The following is a 26,077-nucleotide window of genomic DNA, read 5'->3' on the forward strand; positions in this document are numbered from 1 at the left end:
GGGTTCATGTGATGTAACAGAATATGGCTATAACATTGATTGTAGCGGAATTAAAATAACAGTAGTGAGAATTTCCTTAAGGAAATTCTTAAAGAGCATAAGGAGAGCACTTGATTAAAGGTAGAAAAATGAACATTATACCTAGTTAGATTGGCATGAACAGTACTTGTAAAAGAGAGAGAATTAGAGAAATTGACAACAGTTGAGTACCGGATTTAGTTGGAGCCGGTCCACCCTCCAAAAGTCTTTGTATTATAGATTCTCCCATGAAGAGACTTGGTACAATACATGCTTTGTGTTCCTTGAGACCTTGTTAATGCAATGAACATGGTAAACTTCATGCACCAAAGTTATGCCCGTAACTACCTTGCAAAAATATTAACTTGTCCCCGACCTCAATCCCAAAACCTCAAACACCTTCAAAGGTGGAGAGAGCTAGCAGGGAGTGAGGAAAGGGAAGAGAAAGAAGAAGTAGCATACGAGAAAGAAGCAGTTCTCCTCATACTATTACTCATAGAGCATAGCATAGCATAGTAATGAAGATGAAGAAGATGGTAAGCATTTCTTTGAAGCATGAATCTTGGTTGGATTTGCATTCCATAGCTAGGAGGTGTTGGTGTAGGCTCTCTACTTCTCAAGATTGGAGAAGGAGATGGAGTTCTTGCTCTACACAATGAGAGAGTGTGTGAGAGTGTATATGAGACAAAATGAGATCCCTAGCCTTGCCTTGGTCGAACCCTCTCTATTGACTCTAGCTTGATCCTTGTTTGCCCTTGCCAGGCTTGGCCAATCACAGGCTATGGTCATTTCAAGCAATAGGGGTAGCATTTGGACAAGTGTCCTTCTTTCCCCTTTTGAGTGAGAGAGCTTAATTAATAAATTAGATGCATCTAATTTAATAATTAATTAGATGCATCTAAATTCTTATTGGACCTCCCTAAAGCCATCCAATAGGATTCAGGCACACCATGAGGGCAACATGGGTAAGTGCTTGACATGTGTCCTTATTGCCTCTTGAGTCTTGGTCTTGCCTTGTGTTTGTGTTTGTGTGTGTGTGTGTGTGTGTGTGTGTGTGTGTGTGTGTGTGTGTGTGTGTGTGTGTGTGTGTGTGTGTGTGTGTGTGTGTGTGTGTGTGTGTGTTCTCTCATGCTCCTAGCTTTAGGGCTCGCCCCCTCCTTTGTAGGACACAAGTTTGAACACCTCAATTATATTGGGCATCAAGCATGACAAGCATCTCAAGCACCTTGGTCATCAAGCACGACAAGCACCTCAAGCACCTTGGTCATCAAGCATGACAGGCACCTCAAGCACCTTAGTCAAATCAAGCACGACAAGCACCTTAGTCAACTCAAGCACGACAAGCACCTCAAGCACAGGCCTAGCTTGCTTAAGGTCTAAAGTACCTAAAGGTCCTAGGTCTAAGGACTTTTAACACTAACCTTTGGAGGTCTTTAGTGAAGCTAACTCTAATGTCTTTTAAGCTCCATTACCTGCTCATCAAAGCTTCATTGGAGAAGCCCAAGTAGTTATTTGAGGAGGGGAAACCTGAATTGGAGGCTCTTTGGTAGACCATCTCCCTTTTTGGACCCTTCATGAGATGTAGCCTTCTCTCCCTTTGGTCCCATGCGCTGAGATATATCTAAAAGCACATATCTATACTCTAACTCTTGTTCCCATTTATTTTCCCACATTAGATGATCAATTCAATATGAGATTATCATTTGGGATAGTTAGATATTAGATTTTATGACATTACCTCTCTTGAAACTATAGTCGTCCTCGACTATGAGGTAGAGAAGATAAAGCCTTAGTCATTAGTCTATGTTTCTTAGCAAGTAGAGGATCCCATTTTACCCTACAACATCATTCCAGAATGGATGACTAGTCCATTTGGTACTTGGGAGACTTAGTTGTCGCAAGCATGTCTGCTCTTTAGTCCATATCATAATCTTAAAGCAGAGTGAAAATTTTTACTTGGTGTTTGGGAGACGTCGTCATCACAAACAAGATTCTAAGCATGTTTACTACTTAAATTTGTGCACAATAAAAAGAGAACTAGTCTTATGAGACAAACATTGTTCATTTAAAAAAACATTTACATTTGCTTTGGTGTAGCATTGTAAGCATTGGCAAAGTTCATACTTTCCTTAAGTTGTGTTCCTTGCATCCATCAAGCATCTTCAAAAGGATAATTTTTTGACTTAATAAGATACCGTCAAATAATCTTACCATGTCTTAGTACCTTGTCTTCATGTCAAAGGATGGAGTCGAGCTGGAGCACCTCTTCCTGATCCTCGATCTTGGGCGGGTCCTCAATTATTTGTTCTCTTGGTGTGCCTCCTTTGTAAGTCTTAAGTAGACTCACATGAAAAGCATTGTGTATGAGCCAATGATTGGGCAATTTTAGTTGATAGGCCATCTTGTTGATTGGTTTTAAAATCTTGAAAAGGACCATAGTATCTTTTTGCTAGCTTAGCATAATACTTTTGGTGGGCCGTAGGATTTTTGCCCATCATTTGCCTCAATTGAGCCTTGCGAAACTTGAGTAGGACCCAATCGTTTTCCTTGAAAGTTAAGGCCCTTCTACGCTTGTTAGCAGCGGCTTTTTGCCTTTTTTATGAGATGCATAGAGCCTCCTTCATCTTTTGAAAAGATTCGTGTAGGTCTCGGCTATACTCATCAGCAGTGAAGATCTTCCCATGTACCTTAAGTAGCAAGGGACTTTTAGTCTTCCCTCAATGATTTCAAAGGGTGCCTTCCCCTAGTAGTATGGACAGTGTTATTATGCGCAAGAGGTAGGTACTTCTCCTGTTGTGAGCATTGATCTACTTTTGTGACATAGTTCTTGAGTAGATCTAGAATCGTAAGGTTAGCCATCTCACTTTGGCCATCCGTTTGTGGGTGATAGGCCAAAGAGAAATTTATCCTCAGTACCTAGATTCTCAAAGAGACCCTTTTAAAAATTACTGGTCATTTGAGGATCTCCACCTGAAACTATGGATGTTGGCAAGCCATGGTGTTTGAAAATCTATGATATGAAGAGGGTTGCCATTTGATGTGCCTTAATAGTCTTTTTGACAGATATGAAATGTGCTTGTTTACTAAGCATGTCAACTATTGTCCATATTCATGTATTCCCATGGATATACTTGGGTAATCCAAAGATAAAATACATGGAGATATTCTCCCATGGTGAATTAGGAATTGGCAATGGCTAGAGTAATCCAGGTTGCTTCCCTCTATCATACTTGGCTTTTGGCATACCATGCATTTTGAAACATACTCTTGTATGTCTATTTTTATGGTAGGCCAATAGAAATATGTCTCTACTCCTTGAAGAGTAGGTTGAATCCCTCTATGCCGAACATATGGAGGAGCATGGGATTCATAAATTACTTTCTCATGAATGGAGTTAGTAACACATAGTCTATTGCCATGGAGAAGATAACTATCCTGGAAGATGAATGGTTCTTCATTCTTCCCTAAGGCAAGGTATCTTAAGGCCCTCATTCCCTCGTTTTGGAGGTAGCTCCATAGGATGTCATCAATAAAAACATCTTGGAATCTATTTAGAAAATTAGAAAACTCTGATTCCTCTTGATTTCTACCACTTTGATTTGGTAAGACATTAGGATCATTAATGGACGCTTTGACAAAAATCATGTACGTGGAAACCAAGCTTTTCATTGACTTACCAAAAACAGGTGAATATACAAGAGGTATAGTGTGACCCAACTCATTAGTATATATGTGCATGTTCTTTTCCCTATAGGTGAAATAAATTCTCCTTTAAGGAAACTTCATATTGGCAGCAATGCGGTTGAACCATGGTGCCCCTAGGATAACATCCTCATGTTGGAGAGGGGAGATGAAAAAGTCCTCTGTCGATGTAGCTTTGGACATGAAGCCTCAATTTCCCAATGAAGGGAGTAACAGTGGCTTATGTCCCTTGAAAGCTCCATCGGCAGTCATGTATCTCCCATCTCCTCGGGAGTACACTATGTAATCATGTTAATGTATAACGTGAGTTCGAAAGGAGGGGTTTTAAATGCAAAAACATTAGGCAATTTAATAGAGATACATTAAAATAAGGAGATTTTATATTCATTTTTGGGAAAAAATCATAAAATAAGCGGTCATTTTATTCATTAAGACATGTTAAAAGAGAGCTTTTATTAATACCCTGCGAACACACGTTATATATGGGGGGAATGAATGGTGAACCCCCAAGCCCATCTCGAGAGCTTGGATGCCCAGCTTAGTGGCCAACTCCGTTGATATGAAGTTGTGAGTAGAGCTAGGGTCAAAAAGGATAAAGGCATCATGCTCCCTCACCTTTAGGGATTTTATTGGCATGATCAATCGTGTGATTATGTTAATAACTCTAGTAATTACACAAGAAAAAGACGTGATCATGTTTATAATTAGCGTGACCTTGATGATGACCTGCAAAACCAATAGAGCTGGTTAGCGCGTCGGGTAAAAGCCGCATTCCCTCAGAGCCCATTGAGAAAATAAAAAACCTGGCGAGCTTAATTATATAAAGTAAACCTCGTGCTTATCGTGGTTCTTTGACTAGGCAAATCCCTAGCTAGGGAGTGTATTCAAGCACCGGGTACAATCATCTCCTTGTGAATTGACCTAAGGTTACAAAGTCACAGGTCCTTTTTTTGGGCCGAACGTGATTCTTAATTCGGTAACCACTTCTAAAAATATTTAAATCCTTCATCGAACATAAATGTACGAAACCAAAACAATTGAGAATGTTTAGAGTCATGCTCATTGTAACGAAGCCATTGGTCCATATGAGAGCTACAGTTGGTTTTAGAAGATGAGCATATGAAAATGACGAGTCGATAGTCAAGGGTCGGATGTCCTGTACTAGTGTACTGGGCATATAAAGATCCTTGAAGTCTTGCATTTTTCACCATCATAGATTTGAGTTGATATATATTGTCACTGCACAATATAAGGGCTATAATCCTTAATTGGGTGAAAATAGCTTTTATATATTGAATTGTATGCATAAGGGGGCTACAATCCTTGACTGGGTACAACTAGTCCTCAATTGTGTAATTGTATTGAAGATCCGTTTGCATTGTTCCATGCATTGGTTTATATATAGAGTGCATTATGTATTATAAAAGATTTTTAGTGCATGACATGACCAATCATAGATATTATTGCTTTCATGTGTGTTTTGCAAATAATTGACATCGTTTCAGTGTAGAAGTTGATTATTCTTGTAGCATTTGAAATTAGGTGTGTCTTATTGTTTGCAAATTTAAGAGGATGTAAAAATAATCATCATAATAATAACTGCATTGAGAAATTCATAGCATTGTTGTATTTATAATGTCGTACAGAGAGTGCATTGCAATGTCTATGTTTACTCACAACATAGGTGATTGATATGTGGATTGACTAAAGTGTATTGCAAATCTCATATTATGCAGATTTGATTACTTTCTTAGTGATTGATTTTTTAATATATATTGAAAGGAAGAAAAATGTTTTAAAAATTGAACATCTAGTTTTTATGTCTTCAATTTTAAATTAAAAGCAATGGAGCAACACAAGTTTTCATAATAATCAATATCTAATTCTCCTAAATGATTTTCTCATATTAAACTGATCATTTAATGTGGGGAAGTGCCAGGGGAGAAAAGGCTAGAATATTGGTTAAGCTAGCAGACCGGCCACAGTAGGGATCCAAAGGAGGGAAAATAGGGATTCAAAGGGGGGGCCATCTGCAAAAGAGCCATGTGCAACAATGGGCTAAAAAGACCCTAAGGTTCAGCCCATTAAGACTTCCAAAATTCAAAGGTTGTGTCCAAAGGGTTAAAGCTGAGGGGGAATTGGATGCTTTGTGTGCTCTCCAAAGTCAACACATATCCCTACATGGGAGGGGGCGAGCCCTTCTTCTAGGGGATGAGAGAGAAAGCCACACACACACACACACACAGGCTCCCTTTACACAAAGGGAATGAGGGACACATGTCAGCTCCCTAGGCCAGATGCCCACAAGGTGTGCCCAGTTTCTATTGGATGACCCTTGAAGTGGAACAATGAGAATTAAGCTAAAGTAAATCTAGTTTAATTAATTTAAAAAAATTTAATAAAAGAAACCAATGAGAATTAAGTCTCCTAGAAGACTATTGGGCAGTCTCACAAGGGGTCTAATGAGCATTCAGAAGCCCAATGGCTTGCCTGATTCCTATTGGCCAGGAGGCAAAGGGGTCCAATGAGAGTTTAGTTTAATTATTTAATTACCTAAAGCTCTCACAAAAGGGGAAAGGGGGACACATGTCAAAAGGCTATCACTTATGCTGCTTAATAGTCATTGGCTTGACTTGGGGAGAGCCAATGAGGGCTCAGCAAAAGCAAATAGCAAGAGGGCTCGCCCAAGAGAGAGAGGGGGCTGATTTTTGCAAGGCATTATCACACACACACTCACACAATCTCATGTGTGAAGAAAGAGAATACTATCTCTTCCCAAGCTTTAATGGAGAGCTCATCACCTACTCCAAGCTTGTGAGATACAAGCCTGCATCAACACACTCTTGGCATGTGGATGCAAATCCAACCAAGAGCCAAGCTTCAATGCATGCTCATCTCCTCTACCAAGCTAATTACTAAGCTAAGCTATGCTAATATGAGTGATTATGTGAGGAGATGTACATCTTTCTCGTAAGATACTCCTTCTTCCTCTTAATCTACTCTCATACCCTGCTAGCTCTCACCATCTTTGAAGGTGTGTGAGGTCTTGGGTCTGAGAACGGGGATAATTCAAGTTGTGTTTGCTAAGTGTTTTGCTTAGTGCATGAAGCTTTCATCTTCATTGCACTAGCTAGTCTTGAAGGAACACAAAGAATTGTATTGTACAATGTCTCTCTTGATGGGAGAAACCATAATACAAAGCCTTTTGGAGGGGGGACCGGCTCCATGCAAATCCGGTCCTCAACTGTTGTCATTAGCTTAATTTCTCTCTCTTTTGAAAGTATTGTCGATGCTATCTAACTAGGTGTTATGCTTTTTGTTGCTCTCTCCACCCAAGCACTCTTGTAATTCTCATTAGGAATCTATTCTAATGAAATGCCCACTATGTTCATGCTCATTTCCGCTACACACAAGTTATTAGGCCATTAAATGTTACATTGGTATCAAAGCACAAGGTTTCTCTTTTCTTGCTCAAGAAGGGAGGTCCTCGAGCTAGCTATAAATGGTTGGTATTATTAATTTCCTGTGAGTAAGTAGAATAGGGATTTTTCAGCCTTGCAGTGCGCCTACCTTCGTTCAGTTAACGGGGCATCACCGTCGAGAGCTATGGTCTTAATAGTGGAGTCCTACGGGGCTTAACTACGGCTTAACCACTATTGAGCTATTAGAAGCTTGACAGGAGCCGGTGCCGTTTTGGTGTCGAAAGACCCTCTCTTCTATTCCTTGCAATTAATGGTATTCGAGCCACAGGTACAGTAGCTTGAGTGCTTTTTCTAAAGGGGTAAAGAGGAGTAGCAACTAGGGCTTGAAGTGCCAAAGTACACCTAAAAAGTTCACACCTAAAAGTTGTTAGAATGGCTGACAATAGTAAAGAGAGTGAAATTAATGTTGATAACTTTGATTTTGCTCATGAGCAAGCTACTAATGATGCTTCAATGCTTGTTAACTATCTTGTTTCTAGGCTTCAACAAGCCATGGGCAATCCATCTCTCCAAAGTGAAGTGCAACGGTAGCTCCGTGCTCACGGGATTCTCCAAGCTCATCACCATGACGAGAGAACACCTTGGAAGCCTCCTTGTGAGACTACCAAAAGAGGTCTCTCTCCGATTCGGGAAGAAGAAGAGAATCCATATGAAGGGCTCAAGAATTTACTTCTTGATGATGCATCTCCTTCCCAAAGGAGAACTCAAGAGCCTCCACCGAAGGAACGAGAAAGAAGCGAGTCTCCCGCCACCTCGGCGGAGATGGCTCCACGAAGACGGCGGGCTAAACGCTCTCCATCACCACCAAAGCGGAGAAGACTCTCCTCACCACAATTCAAAGAGGGATGATAAAAAGCAAGAGAAGAAAAAGGCGAGAAAGAGGACACCCTCTTCTCCACCTTCTTCAAATTCTTCCTCTTATGAAAGTGATGGTGAAGACGACAAAGATCAAGACAAGAAAAAGGCGAGAAAGAGGTCACCCTCTTCTCCACCTTCTTCAAATTCTTCACCTTCTGAAGAAAGTGATGGTGCAACCTTTGAACCATAAAAAAGAAGAGGCCATAGGAAATCCTATGCCGCATGGAAGAGGTCGTCCAAGCTAAAGAAATTCAAAGAGGGAGGAAAGAGCATCTCTTTCCTTACTTATGATGGCACCTTTGGTGCTACGGACAAAGTCTTGGCCTTTATCCAGCAATTCGATGCGGCGTTTGGAGATGAGGGCTTCACGGAGTCCTCTAAGCTACGCCATGTAGCTATGCACTTTCAAAAGTCCGCCAGACAATGGTGGTCTAGCCTACGAGCCAATGGTGAAGCTCCACGAACATGGAAAGCTTTAAGAGCTTCCATTATGAAGCAGCTTTTGGCCACCGATGCAAAAGACAAAGTACTCACCGAATGGCGAAGCTTAAAGCTCTCCCCCAATGAATCCATCCACAAATATGTAGACAAGTTTTGGAACCTACAACTCAAATCCACTGTCTTCAAAAAGTTGGATTTTGGAGAGCAAAGGCAACAATTTTGTGCGGGCTTAACCGAAGAAATGGCGGAGTATGTCAACTCCCAAAGGCCACGCACCATATCGGCGGTAATACACCATACTATGGTGGCCTCTCGAATCAATTTCCAAACGGGGGCTAAAAGAAATAATAAGCCCCCGGAAAACAAGGGTTCCAATGGGCCTAAGGGGAAGGACAATGTCCAAAAGTCTCCTAAGGGCAACTCCAACAAAGCTAAAGAGAAGGGAGTTTACAAAGGTAAGAATAAACTCTCTCCTGAAGAGCTTGAGCGTTATCGTAAGGATAACCGGTGTTTCAAGTGCGGCGAACAAGGGCATGCGTACCGCGCTTGTCCCCAAAAGAACAACCGCCAAGATCCTCCTAGAGCTTCCTTGGTTGAAATCCAAGAGGAGGAGACTCACCAAACTCACCACAAAGGATCTCCTCTATGCCATGCTTGGGGAAAGGTAAGAGAACATGATGCTTTTATTCTCTTTGACTCTGGTTCTACTCACAATTTTATATCTATGGAGTTAGCCACCAAGCTAGGCATACAATCCTACGAGATGGGAGATGTCCTACCCGCAGACAGTGCCTTCAAGGGGCAAGAAGCTTCAGTCACTCCCTTAATTGGGAAATTGAGGCTTCATGTCCAAGGATATGTGGACAAAGAGGACTTCTTTATCTCTCCTCTCAAGCATGAGGATGTAATCCTAGGGGCACCATGGTTTGATCGCCTGGCTGCCGATGTTAAATTTCCTGAAAGGAGAATCTCCTTTAAGTTCAGGGAAAAAGACATGTATATAGATGCTAAGGAAATGGGTAACACTATCCCCATTGTACATACACCAGCTTTCAACAAGTCAATAAAGAGCTCTATTTTCGTGTACATGATTTTTGTTAAAGACTCTCAAAATGAACCTAATGCTTTAGCAAAAGAAAATAAAAGCAACCAAAAGGAATTAGAGTTATCCAATTTTCTCAAGGGGTTTCAAGATGTTTTTATTGACGACATCCCTTGTGAGCTACCTCCTAAACGAGGTAATGATGACCATGCAATCGAACTTCTTCCAGGAAGTTCACCGCCTAACAAACCTCCTTATAGAGTTTCTCAAGCTCAACAAGAGGAGATTATGCGGCAAGTGCATGAGTTAGTTGAGAAGGGTATGGTTAGGCCAAGCTCATCTCCATTTTGCTCACCTGTGCTATTAGTGCAAAAGAAAGACGGCACATATCGTATGTGTGTCGACTATAGAGCACTAAATAGGATCACTATCAAGAATAGGTTTCCCGTTCCACGGGTAGAAGACCTATTTGATAAGCTACAAGGATCGACCTACTTTAGTAGGATTGACCTAAAAAGTGGCTATCATCAAATAAGGATAGTTGATCAAGACATTGTAAAGACCGCATTTCGCACCACATTTGGTCTTTACGAATACATTGTCATTCCTTTTGGCTTGACCAATGCACCAGCCACATTCAACCGCTTGATGGAGAAGCTGTTCAGGCCTCATCGAACCTTCACTGGAGTGTTCTTTGATGATATTATGATCTACTCTAATTCATTGGAGGAACACAAGCAACACCTCCAGGTAATATTTCAAGTTTTAAGAGAGAATAAACTTTACGTTAATCGAAAGAAAAGTGAATTTTTCTTGCAAGAGATTCAGTATTTAGGTCATATTATCTCTCAAGATGGCATCCAAATGGATCCATCAAAGTTAGAGGTAATAAAAGGATGGCCTAAACCAAGGAATCTTCATGAACTAAGAAGCTTTATAGGTATGTGTGCATACTATAGACGCTTCATAGAAAAGTTCTCACAAATTGCGGGACCATAACATGACCTAACAAAGAAAAACGTTAGGTATACATGGTCTTCTAAAGAGAACAATGCTTTCGAAAAGCTTATCTCTCAAACTGTGCTTATACTACCGGATCTCTCAAAACCATTTGAGGTCCAATGTGATGCTTGTGGTGATTGCCTTGGAGCTGTTTTACTCCAAGAAGGGCACGCCATAGGCTATGAGAGTCGAAGGCTTGACCCTGTTGAGCAAGCTCTAGGCATATATGAAAAGGAACTCCTTGCAGTTCTACATGCCTTAGATGTTTTGGAACCATGTCAATGCTTTTCCTTCTAATGTCATTCCAAACCCTTCGAATTGAGTATGGAAGTCAAATATGCATTCTGCTCTTAGCACTTGCTTAAAGCTTGCTAAGTGGTCATTAGATCCACTGTATTTTTTGACCCATTTCTGAAGATCAGCTGGTATGACATGTCTATTTGGTTCAACTCCCAGTCTCCTAGTAGTTGGTCCTGTTTACGAGTCCTTCAAACCAGTCTGTTGGAAATAGTGACTCATGTAGCCCTAGAATGGCTTTAGTGTCACTCGGTATTTACTTTAGACTGGAATTATGGTATTTACTTCTGACCCCCATTTGTCTATCACGTCAGGGTTTCAACTTGTAAATACCTAGTTCCGTTTCTATCCATGTACATTTTTACTTGTTTGTTTGCCATGATTTCCTCTTCAAACTCAATACCATGGTCATCAATGAAATAGCATACTCTTCATTAGGATCCAGGTAAACCTAAGCTCCATGGCGATTAGTCTTATAAAAAGAGAGTATATGCTTATAACGCACTGTTGTTCCAATTTCTGAGTGAGTCGAATAGGAAGACATTTCAGATGTTGATTCTGAAAAAGTATCTGAGACTTCTTCAAGATAGTGTCCAAGTGCTCACCTTGATTAAAACTCTCTTCGGTTGATACTCTAATGGAGGTTTCTCCAAATATGCCTTGGTTTCCTAGTATAGACCAGATCTAAGGTTCATAAAGACTTGTGAAGCCCTGGATAGAGTACTTATCGTTGGATTGACTTGTTGTCAATTTCTTCCACTTGACTTGCAACTTCTGTCAAGCTGTCAATTCCTTGTCTGCAATCTGATTCCAATTTGGATCCGATTGAACCCAAAATTGCCCTGTGGCCTTGTATTATGTTGGCATAACACTGTACAAGTTCAAAAGTCAAAAATGGTGTCTCTGTGTAGCAGTTGTAAATAATTGTGATTATTTACTTTTCTCGGTTTTTAACACTTTTTGGCTTGATTTGCCAAGTATACGACTAGTTAAGGTCTCTGGACAAGTTTCACTAAGTTTGGATAAAATCTGTTCAAGTTTAGCAACTGTTTCGTATTCGCAGACTCAGTTTTCAAGAATCTGACTTAAGTTTCACTTTTGTGATCCAAATTTCATCAAAATTGATTTGTGTGGTCTACTTGATATCCTTGATCTTGTGGTATACTCAAATGTCCAAGATTATCAATTTTTGTAGCAGATGTAAATAATTGCGATTATTTACTCCATCTATTTTTTTGCAAGTTTTTGTCTCAATCTTGACACAGATCTGTTAAGTATCTTAACTTAAACTCTCTAGCCAAGTTTCATCAAGTTTGGATAATTTTTATTCAAACGGCCATTAGTTTTGTATTTGTAAACTGACTTTGCAAGTTTGGCCCCAATTCTTAATCCAATGATCCAAATCTTACCAAATTTGGTTTGTGGGCTTAATACAACATGGTAAAGCTAGTGGTATGCTGACTTGAAGTTGAAAAATGGGACATATGTAAATAATCACGATTATTTACTTCTGGCAAATTTTTGTATCTTTTTGGTCAACTGCATGTACACTTTTTTATCACATCAATACAAGCCTATGAATCAAGTTTCATTCAGTTTGAACAAAAATTTTCTCAATTTACACTCAAGTTCCCGAAAGTCAGTATAGAATTTAGTTTTTACCCAGTTTTTGGTCAATTTGGTGATCCAAATTCTATAGTCCTTTATAAAAGTTGTTTGTACACATGCGTAGAGTCTCTGATATCAACCTTGGGCAGTTTTGAGCAGAACGTAAATAATCACGATTATTTACTTTAGGCCTAAAATAAACACTTTTTTTACCTTTTTAACTAAACAGTCATGTCAAAACTTAATTTGGCCTAAAATGTCAAGAAAAAGTAAATAATCCGAGTTTTTGCAAACTCTTGAAATTTTTACCTGAGTATGTCCTTGAGCGTACCCACTGGTTCATACAACTTTTAAGCATACTCTCCGGTCGGATTGAGTGGTTGGCAGTCTTTTCGTGCTATTTCTAGCCGTAGACCTGAAATTCTGCAGCTTCACATAACAACTCACAATTGATTCTTTCGGAGAGAGCAATCTTATGAATTCCACCTTCGATTCTACTTACCCTACTCCTAAGTTCTACTGCAATGGGGTTGTGGAAAGTGTCCACAAACACTCGTTTTCTTAATTTTTATGGTGTCCTGAGCCTTGATCTTAAGACTTGTTTTGCCCGTCAATCATTCTCAAAACACTTATCTAATTCTATAATCCTACAATCCTAAAGGTACTCAGCAAATACGATTACTTCCAAGCTACCTCTACACAACAAAAGAGGACAATCTTAATCTATGCGGTCTAAAAGAAAGTTTTTTACTCTAGGAGATCCTAAAGGAAGTCAAAGGATAACTTCACAAGACCCTCATTTTTTTTCTTAGTTTAGGTCTCTTCAATCCCTGGCAGCGGCGCCAAATGTGGGACGGGTGTCTAACCTCACTCCTATCTTATTACAGATGTAGCGAGAACCACGAATAAATTGTCCATCCATGGGACGAAGCTGACTCGACTAGCACATAGAGGCTACAAGAGGTTGTCAATCTCTTGGAAACAACTCGCACCTAACCCAGGCTACACTCAAGTGACTGAAATCACCAAAAGCCAATCGTTGATCGACAAACAAATCACATCCGTTACAACATCAAATGACATCCAAACGTAACAAAACTTCTAGGACATGTTTATAAGACCTAAGCACACATGCTTATGGTCTCAAATCTCACTTTAGGTCAAGTGCAAAAATCGTAATTATTAACAACAATGGATTTTTGACATAGCCGTTTTTGACCTAGAATGCATCTAAATGCTTAGCAATGATGTCCCAATACCCCGCCTATGTTTAGTTTTTGATTTTGAAGTGTAAATTCCTACTTATGATGAAATTAAGCCGCAGATTGAGACGCCAAAAGCTATGAAATACCATGAAATACTTACATCAATGCGTAGAGCTCTTACCTACAGTGACAATGCAACAGACGCGACTGCAATGTGACAACCGGAGAGGGAGTAGGAAGCACGAGAAGGAGAGAAGTGAGCCTTGTTAGCTCACGCTGTGTATTTCATTATCCAAAACGTAATAATAACTTTACAAAATTGACTTTTATACCTTAGCCAAGGTTTTTGGTTGGTTAAAACTAATAATGTGAGAGCTCTAACTAAACACAGGTTGATACAATCTGGAAGCTTGTAGCCCCGGCTCATCAATTACAAAGTTTATCCGGAAAATAGGAGTTACAATATCTCCGATTCATCAAAATAATAAATGCTTTTACAATGAGAGATCCGAAAAATGGTATCCGAGTTAGTTTGTTGCTAACAAAAAGGAGACAAGTCCACCTCTTAGTCTCAATCCTCCCCCGAAGCTCAGCAAGAGGATTTTCCCCAAGCTCCAATTCCTCCACCAATCACTCGGAATCAAAAGGACTCCCCCACTCCGATAGCAAAGCGCCCGCCCAAGACCTCCTCCAACAAAGGCAAGAAGAAGGTCAACTCCTTTGCCCTTCTTGACTCCTTGGGTGAGGAAGAAGATGAAGGTAACCCTCATCGTTCACTAGGAGAGCAAGTCAATGCTCTAGATAGGTATCTTATTGAGTCAAAGAATCATGGAGAGCCCTCGAGTAGCGAGTGGCCTACCCCTATGGAAGTGCAAAATTTCAAGTGAGCCACCGACCCCGACATACCCACCAAAGCCTCTAGGCATAAGCTCACGCCCAAAAACAGAAAGATGTCCTTTTTTGGGTTTTTCTGATTGTATCTATTTGTATCAAGGCTTTCATGCCATTCATTGTAATGCTCCTTCTCTTTATATATACATTTACGCGCTTTACTCGGGAAGTGAAGGGGGGGGGGGGGGGGGGGGGGGGGGGGGGCGGGGGGGGTAATCTTTGAGAAAACTACCAGCAAGACCTTATCAAGCCTTGATTTTTATTTTTGTTTTACAAAACTCACAAAATTGTGAGTGAGATATGTATTTTAGCCCAAAAAATGTCAAGCCTTGATTTTTTAAAGAGGATTAATGGAAAGACAAGATGTCAAACAAAAAACAAAATTGTGGACGCAAGCAAAACCATCCATCTTGGATTCGTTGTATGTGGGTAGATTAATTGGTTTGATCTCTCCATCTTCGATTCGTTGTATGGTTAAATCTCCTTTTTGAGCGGGAAAAGTTTACCTCAACTTTCTTTGATTTGAAGAGTGTGTGTGTGTGTGTGTGTGTGTGTGTGTGTGTGTGTGTGTGTGTGTGTGTGTGTGTGTGTATAGAGGTCACAAATGCTTGACAATGTCCGGATTATCATAATAAGAATAACGTACATAATTGCTTGCTCATTGAATGTAGTTGAGAGAAAAATTACAAATGTAGATTCTTGAGTATTCCTAAAATCATAATAATTAAATAATACTGAAATCGGAAGCTACTCATAAAAATTTAGACTATCTAAAGCAAGAAACCTTTGGTAGCATTCGAAGGGGCTTGAAGCTATGGTGGGTCAAAGTCGATGAATGACATAATTAGAAAGAGTGAGGCCCATGTCACAACAGGGCGTTGGCCACCACAGGTGAGTTGCTTGCACTCGGATTGCCACTTTTCCAAGAACATCACTGCCTTGACCTCCCTCCCAGTCAGACGTAGGTGCCATCCATTTCCTACAAGCGACATGGCTACCAAGTTTTAGCGCATTCAGATTGGTTGCAAGCGAGGATGGGCGGGGGTGACCCCTCCCTCTCCCTCCTCACATCCCCAATGGATGTCAATGACATCACCAATTGGTTATCTGCTCATGCTCTATAGATAAAACAGTGCATCTCTGCAGTTATCACCCAGTTAGTGTTATGTAGCACAAAGAGGATGACTTATATGACAAAAATTTATCTATTTGACATAGAATAACAAGCAAGGATATGTAAACTGGTGAAATACAGTGCATGGCACTCATGTTATCACCCAATATATATCATGTTTATAACTCATGTTTATAGCTATACAGCATGAAATGGCACAGATGCACGTGTTGAATACAATTTAGCAAAAGATATCACACAATAGAGCATCAGATAGCACATCTATTTTTAGGAAATGGAAGACAAGCCCGTAGCTACTATATATCACACAAAAGCCATACTATGTAGATAATGGTAGTAGACAAACCTTTGCTACTACATGGCAAAAAAAACTCACAATAGAGCATTAAATAGCACATCTATTATCATGCAATGGTAAACAAAACCTGGCTACTATCTGCACAACAAAAAATCATTTTCATTTGTTCTTTTAAGATGTTCACATGAGTATTTGCATTGTGGTATTCACATCGTAGTGTGATTATATTGTTTGCCCCTTAAACAAATACACTTTGCTTTTCTTTTGTGAGGAGGTAGGAATGGTAAGTAGCACTTAACACAAGACCCTAAGAGCCAAATCAAGAGTGGCTAAGATCTATGTTTTTACTTCACATGTGAAATCGGAGTACACAAATTTAATGTGATAACTTATGTAACATAATGATTTTGTGGATGTATGCGGAAAATAACTTGAATAGAGTGGGGCCAAGGGCTTCCAATTTGTATATGTTTCAATTTTGGCACTACATTTTGGACTAAAACCCATTGCAACCTTTGCCTAAGGTATAAAAGAAAATTTTGTAAGTGTTTGACAAGTTTTGGTGGATAATCAAAGCAAGCATGTTGTTGATTTGAGTACTTGAGTCTACCTTCTTTATTGTCGTGCTTGTATCTCCCTTGTACAAAGTATTATATAACTAGTATGTGACCCGCGTGTTGCTGCAGCCAAAGAAACATTGCTTCTATTCTTGTAAGGCTATCTTCTCTTCTAAGTGAAGCACTATCAATACTCTCTTCTTACATTTATATTCTATTCCATTAGAAAGAGTATGGGGTGTAGGAGGGCCTCTTTATTTGCCATGAGCTTATGAAGGTGATTAACATTTTGACGAATAGGTGTATGCCATGTGTGCAAGAATGGTGGGTGTGTAAAAGATGTGTAAGAGTGGTCAAAGGATGCACTTTTCCCCCCAAAAAGGAGGTGGACAATTTTATTATTGTCGGCCTTCCATAACTCCCACATATGATCTCCAATTTGAGCGGAGATCATAAATCTACAATCTATGTGTCAAGCTCTTTTATAGATATGCTACATGATATGGTTTTACCCGCTAGATTTTAAATTTCATTTTGGGGGAAAACTTATAAAAGCTGGCTGGTTAAAGTGCTCAAAATGAAAAAATGGAAGTGTCAGAGATAGCTTTTGATGTGTTCTCCAAGATGGTCCAAATAGTTCCTCAATTGAAGCTACGAAGTGCAAGATGTAGTAGTTTGAGTCTAAAAGTGGTTTCTAGATCCCCACCGAATTGGACAGTGGTAGATAGATGGTCAGAGTGGATGTGAGTGAATGGGCATGAAGTGGTCCATTTATGGTGCATGTCAATCTCTCGGATTGAAAATCGGAGTTCGGATGGCCAAGTTATGAACTATTGAAATTTTTCCATGGTCCGCCGGTCACGTGCCAGTTTGACCGCCTTGGTAGACATGCAATCAGGTGGTTTTTTTACCTCACCATGTTTGTACAAATAATGTGAATATAGAGCTATCAAGAAGTTACATTGCATCAATCAAAGCTTGAAGTGCAAAGATGCCGAAGGTTGAAGTGAGTGCAGCTATGAGGAGAATGGTACCAGATGACTTTTGTCCACCTTTGGGCTTGTCATTCGAGGATACATGGAGGTCAGAGTGCAGAGTTGATGTTGGGAGCAATTGGATGGTTTTTACTATGGATCCATCTAGCAGGTGTGCAGGAAGTGGGAGCAATTCAAAGTGGGGACACAAAAAGATTATTTGAAGCTTAATTGAGGTTTTTTTGGTAAAGTTTAAAGAAGGAAAATTTCGGAGGTGCCACGTGGCAGTGGGATGAACCCACATGAGGTGTGGGCAGTGAAAAACTCACATATGGGATTGTACCCTCCATTATGCATCAAGAGAGAGAGAGAGAGAGAGAGAGAGAGAGCTTTGTCAAACTCGCTCTGGCATGGCACTGTCTTGGTGCTGCGTAGGTGGCATCCGGGCGGCTCTTGGCGGTGATGTCATTCGTCATCAATGGTAGCATTTTGACATTGTTGGCCACCACACGCAGTTGTGGGCGGCAGTTCGTTGGTGTTGGGATACAGGCGCTGCGCCTTTGCCTAGGGCCGTGGGGTCGAATGTCCAGTGTCCGACCGTCCAGCCCACATGTGTACATACCCTTATTCTTTCTATATAAAGAATAAGGAGCTCCTCACTACTAGTTCCAGAGTCTTGCTCCACCCACACACTCTGTACTCTCTCCTTCTCTCCTTTCCACATGCACACCGCATCGCATACATAGGAATCCGCGTACACGCACTCTTCAGCTAGTATCAGAGCTTTGGCAACGTGCACGCAATGGCTTCCCGACGGGATGGAAGTGATGGAGCTCGGCTATGGCGGCTTGAGCTTGGCGACGGTAGAGATAAGGAATAGGGAACACACCCAGCACACAACACAATGCCTCGCTATAGCCCAAGGTATACACAGTGCCCCAATTCACTAGAGTTCACCTTCAAAACTCGACACTACCCGCAAGAAAACCACCGCTTGCACACAACCATACGCACACACATCTTGCAATGCACCAGACAGACTCAGTCACTCCACTCCGCTCAATTCACAGCCTTCCACACACACACAGCCTCTCTCTACCTCTCTTTGCACGACAAACCTCGGGGGGGCACACATGCCTACACACACCGGAAACACACGCACACAACCAGAGAAAAGAATGGGGAAGGGAGAAGGGGGAATGACACCCAAAAACAATAGAGAATAGCCTTCTAGCATATGCAACACCATATACAACCCAATACACTGTCTGCATGAACCTCGGCAACAAGACAATTCCTCAAAGCCTAAACCGGCCAAGGAGCATAATGGCAAAAAGCCCTAAAAAATGAACATATACATCCTTTTATAGGGGTGGGCCTAGGAGACCTAAAACAGAAATAATGGGTGAGCTCCCATCTCATGCACTTCACTTGTAGCTTCATTTGGAATTCCCTTTGCATTGTCACCACTTGGCACTTTTGATTTTTTTGGTATCTGCATGATGCACACCTTTTGACTCCTTGTCCGCTCAATTTGGCCACCCTTGCACTTGCACTTTGGTACTTTGGACTCTTCTTGGATTGGTTCTCTCTCTTCCCTTGCTTGACATCTGTGGTGAGTGGGATAGGCCCCCTTGCCCATGCCCCTTGAATCTTTCCAACTCTCTCTCCTCTCTTGCTGTCTACTGGCCATGTGATAAGCCCGTTGACTGGCCTCGAACTCTCATTATCTCTCTCTCTCTCTCTCTCTCTCTCTCTCTCTCTCTCTCTCTCTCTCTCTCTCTCTCTCTCTCTCTCTCTCTCTCTCTCTCTCTCTCTCTCTCTCTCTCTCTCTCTCTCTCTCTCCATTCAATGCAGGTTGTCGCAGGACCTCCCCCTTGTCGAGCAATAGCAACATTGCTATTGGGCGGGGGGGGGGGGGGGACTTTTCCTCAAAAAAATTGGCCTCTAAGCGGGCGTGGCGTGGGAACCCCAGTTACCACTGAACGGCCACATCATCATTGTATATCACTAGCACATGGCACCGGCCAAGGCCACGCTGCCACAACCACCACCATGTGCCACTGCAGGCCTGCCTCGCGCCAGGCACAGCGCCCCAATGGGCTGCCATCGCCAGGGAGCTCACAACAAGCTCACGCCATCCAATTCTTTATAATGGCCTCACAGGCTGGTTTAAATATCCTCCACTCTCTTAAGAGGACTGCACATGTGGGTTATACAGAAGCCACATGGAAGCTCCAGGCTCAAATGGCCTCAATGCCCTCTAAAAAAACTTTATAAAACCCCATTGTTTTGCCCTGCTTTCCCTAGCTTGTCGATTGTTCATTGGTGATCCATTTGTCGATCCACAAAAAACGGACATAATTTCATCATGTCGACTTGAAGACCCCCTGCTCTAGCCGCACTTCACAATTCTCTGAGCCCTCGGAACCGAGGCCATAAAAACCAACCAAAGCATCTGCAATCAACTTCGGATAAGTGTACCCAATCTTCCGGCTTCTATATATTTTCGCTCCGGGTTGCGTTGGACATGTCGTCAATTCTTGCTAGCTTCGTATGATGCATACCCTGCTCTATAACCTTGTTGAGGCTCAAAAGATGCCAGATAGTACACCTCCCCATGTGGTCAGGTGGGCACCAACCTAGCCCCCGACAAAACTTCAATTGGCCATAACTTGCTATCCGTGACTCCTATCTGCAATCTGAAAAGACAGGTAGGATCCATAAATTGAGCACTACACGTCTATACCTTGTTGTCCACTTGGACCACCTATCCCAAGCTGCCCTGTCCGGCAAGAATCTGCAACACACTGAACCTTCAACCTTCAATATCTTGGGCTCCATAGCTCTGTTGGATGAGCCGTCTGGACTTGGTCCTTTAGCACTTCAATCTCTACATTCCTGGACCCAAAGACTGCCTCTTGCATCTCCTTCACCTCCTCTCCACCTTAGCCCCTTATAGAGCCCTTCTTGGCCTATAAACCGCATCAGTCATACATCTTTGCTGCTACCTGTCAGGCCATGATCTTCCTAGCTGCTCCAGCCTTTTGCCATGATTCAGCTAGCCTGCACATATCTTCCCATGCCATCTTCTATGGTCGACACAATTTGGTTATACCATCATTGCCAACCCCCTAGTTGAGCATTTACACAAGATCTTTATTCCATTTCTAATCGCAAAACGTGGCACACACTATGAGAAAACCAAAACCATATATACACAGTTTTATTGCATCCTACTGCCAAACCTTCTAATGGGTTGCCCCACTCTTGCATCATATAACTTCCACCTGGATCAAATACCTACCATGGATATCCTTCACACATTTGTAACTGCTCACCACAGTGCCGTACCGCAGCACCTAGATCATCATGTGTGTAGGCTACCCATAGCCCACCTGACACGAAGCTCCAACACATGTTTGACCTTCCGTCCCAACCAAGTAAAGTGGAGGCCTCGATCACAGACCCCTGCACCTACCAAACCATCCATCACATAACTGTTTATACCATCATTTTCATCAACCATAGCTTCCATACCTTTAATGGAAGCAAAGCCGCTGCTTGGGATTCTCCTTTCTCCACCATTGGACATGTCAACTGCATTGGAATCTCCACCGTCTTTGGCATCACAACCTCCTCTTTGGCCACACACTCAATTCCAGCATCATCGAGCCCTTCCTCGTCAATCGGCCCTTCAAGGTCGATGAATGCCTTTTGCTCTTCAGCTTCAACCTCTTGCTCTTCAATCACCTCTTCTACCGTTGCATCATGCTCCATCACGGAAGAGAGAAACTCGCTCTCTTTTGCATTCACCTTGAATTCCTCCATAGGCATGGCTGCTCTATCTCTCCTAGAAAAATTATGCACCTGTTGCACCACTATGGCACATTCCACCGCTACTTTCATCAGCAAAGCCATTAGCATGGCACCACACACCACCTTTACCTACATATCATCACCTATAGGCCTGGACCGCACCACTTGGTCTTCATCAAGCATCTCGGCTAGCTCTATTCCTTGATCTTCTTGAACATGGGCTACTACCATATCATCAAACACATAAGAGGGCAGCTTTACCTTTACCAGCTTAAGTTTGCCAGACTCCATCTCTTCGTCATAGGATGTGGAATCATCCGCTCTATTATCCTCGCTTGTCTCCTAGCTACACGAGCTTGTATCTTCATCATCATGGGCATCATATAGTGTTACCCTATACATGTGGTAGTGATGTGTGTGAACACACTAGGACCGTCGGGGCATTTTTTCCCTCTTTAGGAGGTTTTTTCCCCCGAGCATTGTATATACGCCCATCACTCTACGGCTATCTATCTTTCCATTGCACACTAAGTAATGCACTCTCTATTGTGTGCCTTGAGCTTCCTTCATCTTCTCCAATCTGTGTGCGTTTCTCTGCAACCCTAATTCCAACAATTGGTATCAGAGCAGGTTACGTCCTCCCGGGCTTAGTCGCCAGCTGCTCCAGTACACGCCTGCTAACTTTCTCCGATTTCAGTGAGCTTTGGTGAGCGTTCGCAGGTTGACCAATATTTCGGGAAAGGTCATAGAGCTTAGTCTGCTCAGATTTTTGATTCGAACTCATTTAGGCCTCCGTTTCCACTACAGGCAGTACTGCACAGGCTATTTCGTCATTTTGTGCAAATTTATTTTCAGTGCCCTTTTCTGCATAACAGGTGCCTCATAGTCTTCTACGGTTTGTGCTATATAGCACGTGTTGTTCTCGCTCCGTTTCTCCTATTTTCGGGCAGTTTTCACATGAGGTGCAGCATTTACCATGGCTGACAACAACACATATGTGTTCAAGATGTTTGTTGTTGAGGACAGGTTGGATGGGGACAACTACCCTATGTGGGATTATATGATGGAACATGTTCTTTTGTCAAAGGGCGTTTGGAACATTGTGCAGGGCATTGATGTACGTCCTTGTTCTGAGGATGTAGGCGATGTTGAGGATGTTGCAGGTCTTGCTGCAAGGATTGTTGCCATTAGAGTTGTTTTGCCTATGGCACAACAAGCTCGTTGGGATGTAAAGGATGCGCAAGATCATGCATTAATTGCATTGTCTGTGAAGTGCACCATTGTTCCTCACATCCGTTTAGCAAAATCTGCAAAACAGGCTTGGGATATATTGGCTGGTCTTTATGCAAGTCGCAATGAGGCTAAAATTTCTTTGTTGCATAAAGAGCTGGAGTCGAAGATTATGCATGAGGAGATGATATGGACACTTTCCTTGCTAGTGTCAAGGATATCAATGAGCAACTTATTTCTGCAGGTGAAGTTATTTCAGATAGTTCCTTTGTGAGACTGTTCTTGATGCCTTACAAGATTCTTACCAGACTTTTGCTAGTAGTTGGAGACTTATGACCCAAGGAAATCCAGAAGTTGTCAAGTTTGATGCATTATGCACATTGCTGTTGCAAGAGTCACTTTCCAAAAAAAACGGGACTAGACAGTGTGCAGTTGAACGGGCTTTTATTGCTTCTTAAAGAAAGGGTGCTAACAGCAATGCAGCCACTTCTTATGGTTCTGCCGCGAGATGCAAAACTTCTGTTCCTAATGCTTCTGCTGGTAGCACTTCGTCTGGCAATTCTGGTGATAAGGGAAAAAACAAGATGCGTTTCCATTATTGTAAAGCTAATGATCACTTGATCAAGCAGTGTCCTAAGTTGAAGGCCAAAGAGGCTAAGAAGAAAGAGGGTGGTTCCACTGCAAATGTTGGTTCCTGTACAAATGCAGCCATTGTTGAGTCTTCTATAAAAGGAGACTGTAATGCTGATGTTGATGCAGAATGGGCTTTTAGCGTAGAGTGCACTTACAATCCTGTTGTCCATGATGCATGCTTGTCCGTTGTTGCAGATTCACATGTGTGGTATTTCGACAGTGGTGCTACAAAGCACATTACCTCACATCGTGAATTGTTTACCTCTCTCGAGTCTGTCCCTCATGGGAATTCAGTCACTTGTGCCAACAATGCCTCTTATCCGGTTCACGGAGTTGGAAAGATTGTGCTTACTGCTGCAAATGGCAGTTCCTTCACACTTGTTGATGCACTTTCTGTACCTCGGATCAAGAAGAATCTCTTGTTTGTATCCACACTTGCTAGAGTTGGACTTGTAGTCAAATTTGTGGATGACAGATGTACATCATGATATCAATTTAGGTGGTGAAATTGTTGCATCTGGTCTTTTGTGCCGTGGGCTATATAAGCTCACTTTGTATGACAAGTGTGGACAAAATTTTGCAAATGCTGTTGCAGATTCAAGGGCTATTTAAGATGCAAAACTTTGGCATGCACGTTTTGGTCATCTGAATTTGCCAGTTTGCTGCGTTTGCAGAAATCTAATATGGTTGCTTCTCTGCCGCCTCTTTGAAGCATCAATCAAACATCTCTGTGAAGGCTATATTTTGGGTAAGATGCAACGTTCTAAGTTTTCAAAGGATGGTTCAGTTCAGGCCACATGCAGGTTGCAGCTTGTGCATAGTGATGTTTGTGGGCCCATGCAAACTCCGTCCTTGGGCAATTACCTGTACTTTGTGACTTTCATTGATGATTACTCTAGGCATGCATGGGTATTTCCACTTAAAGCGAAGTCCAAAGTTTTTATGTGCTTCAAACAATTTCTGGCTATCACTGAAAATGTCTCGAAATGTACTATGGGCACCCTCTGTCCCGATCGAGGGGGGAGTATACGTCTTGTGAATTTAATGCATTTCTGGCTAGTCGTGGGATAAAACACCAATGTATAGTGCCATATACACCTCAGCAAAATGGTGTTGCTGAGAGGAAAAACAGGTCACTTATGGAAATGGCACGATGTGTGGTCAAAAGTCAAGCTTTGCCGCATTCCTTTTGGCTTGAGGCCATCATGTGTGCCACTTATGTACTAAACATGTGTCCTACAAAAGCTTTGCAGTCTATTACTCCATATGAAGCATGGCATGATAGAAAGCCTTCTATTGAGCACATGCGTGTTTTTGGTTGTTTGGCATATGCTTTGGTGCCTCAAACATAGTGCAAAAAATTGGATGATAAGGCTGTCAAATGCATTTTTGTTGGTTATAGTGCTGAAAGCAAAGGTTACATGTTATATCATCCGCTAACAAAGCGTATTCTAGTTTCACGAGATGTAGTGTCTGTGGAAGATTCTGTTCAACCTTTGTTGTCATGTACTAGAGACAATAATGTAAGCTCACAGGACATTTATGACACTTTGTTGCCTCTTTTCAGTGGTGAAAATACGAATGTAATTTCCAATGAGGCAAATGTACAGCCTATGGGGGTGGTTTCTGAAAATGTTATAGATCAGCCTATTACTGATGCAAATGTATGATGTACTTGATGAGGAAAGGGCTGAAAATGAGCAGGCTAGAGGTATGCCAAAATGGCTGGTGCACACTTTGCGTGACAGTAAATTGGATGCACCTCTATCTAGTCGTACTCGTTCAGGCTCTTGCCAGGCATCTTATGCATCAAATTGTTACGCTTTGCCTGTGTCTAGCTTACATGATGTTGAAGAGCCTCTGTCTTTTGATGAAGCACAAAATTCAAAAAATTGGATGGCTGCCATGCAATCAAAATATGATGGACTTATAGAAAATGACACATGGACTTTATGTGATTCGCCTCCTGGCAAAAAGGCCATTGGTACAAAGTGGGTTTACAAGTTGAAACGCAAGCTGGATGGTGAGATCGATCGCCATAAGGCTCGACTTGTTGAAAAGGGTTATGCACAACAAAAAGGCATAGATTATGAAGAGACTTTTGCTCCCACTTGTCCTATGCCTACTGTGTGTTTTATATGTGCATTGGCAGCTCATTTTGGTTGGGATGTACATCAATCAGACATTGTTACTGCTTTCTTGAATGGTGATATATTTGAGGAAGTTTATGTAACGCAGACTCGCGATTTTGTCATAAAAGGACAAGAGGACAAAGTGTGCAGATGTAAGAAGGCTTTGTATGGGTTGAAGCATTCTCCTCGTGCTTGGTATGAGAAAGTTGACACTCATTTGGTTAAACGAGGCTTTTGTAACAGTCCAATAGAAAGCACATTGTATGTAAAGCATGATGGTGATGTACTTCTCATTGTGGTTCTTTATGTGGATGAGTTGTTGATCACTCGACCAAATGAGAGACATATTGCTGAATTTAAGGCTGATTTGAATGCTACTTTCAAGATGAAAGATTTGGGGCTGTTGCATCATTACTTGGGTAAACAGTTTAAGCAGTCTGATGATGGTATTGCCTTGTGTCAGAAAAGTTAGATAGAGACATTGCTATGTAAGTTTGGACTTGAGGATTGCAAACCTATTGCCACTCCCATGGAAACAGGTTTGAAGTTGAGTCTACATGATGCTGGCAATCCTTCTGATGTCACTCTTTACCAAACTGTTGATGGGTGCCTCATGAGAAGCTTGAAGCTTTCCACAAAGCTTTGGGCTTACTCCCCTTTGTGGACTGATCATGTCCTCAGGGCATGGCACTTCCCTTTACTCATGTGCCAGCTCTCATTCACCGCATCACTCCAGGGGAGATTTGTTACCAT

Source organism: Adiantum capillus-veneris, chromosome 22 (genome assembly GCF_014529385.1).
Source record: "Adiantum capillus-veneris isolate H3 chromosome 22, ASM1452938v2, whole genome shotgun sequence".
In the NCBI taxonomy this organism is placed as follows: Eukaryota; Viridiplantae; Streptophyta; class Polypodiopsida; order Polypodiales; family Pteridaceae; genus Adiantum; species Adiantum capillus-veneris.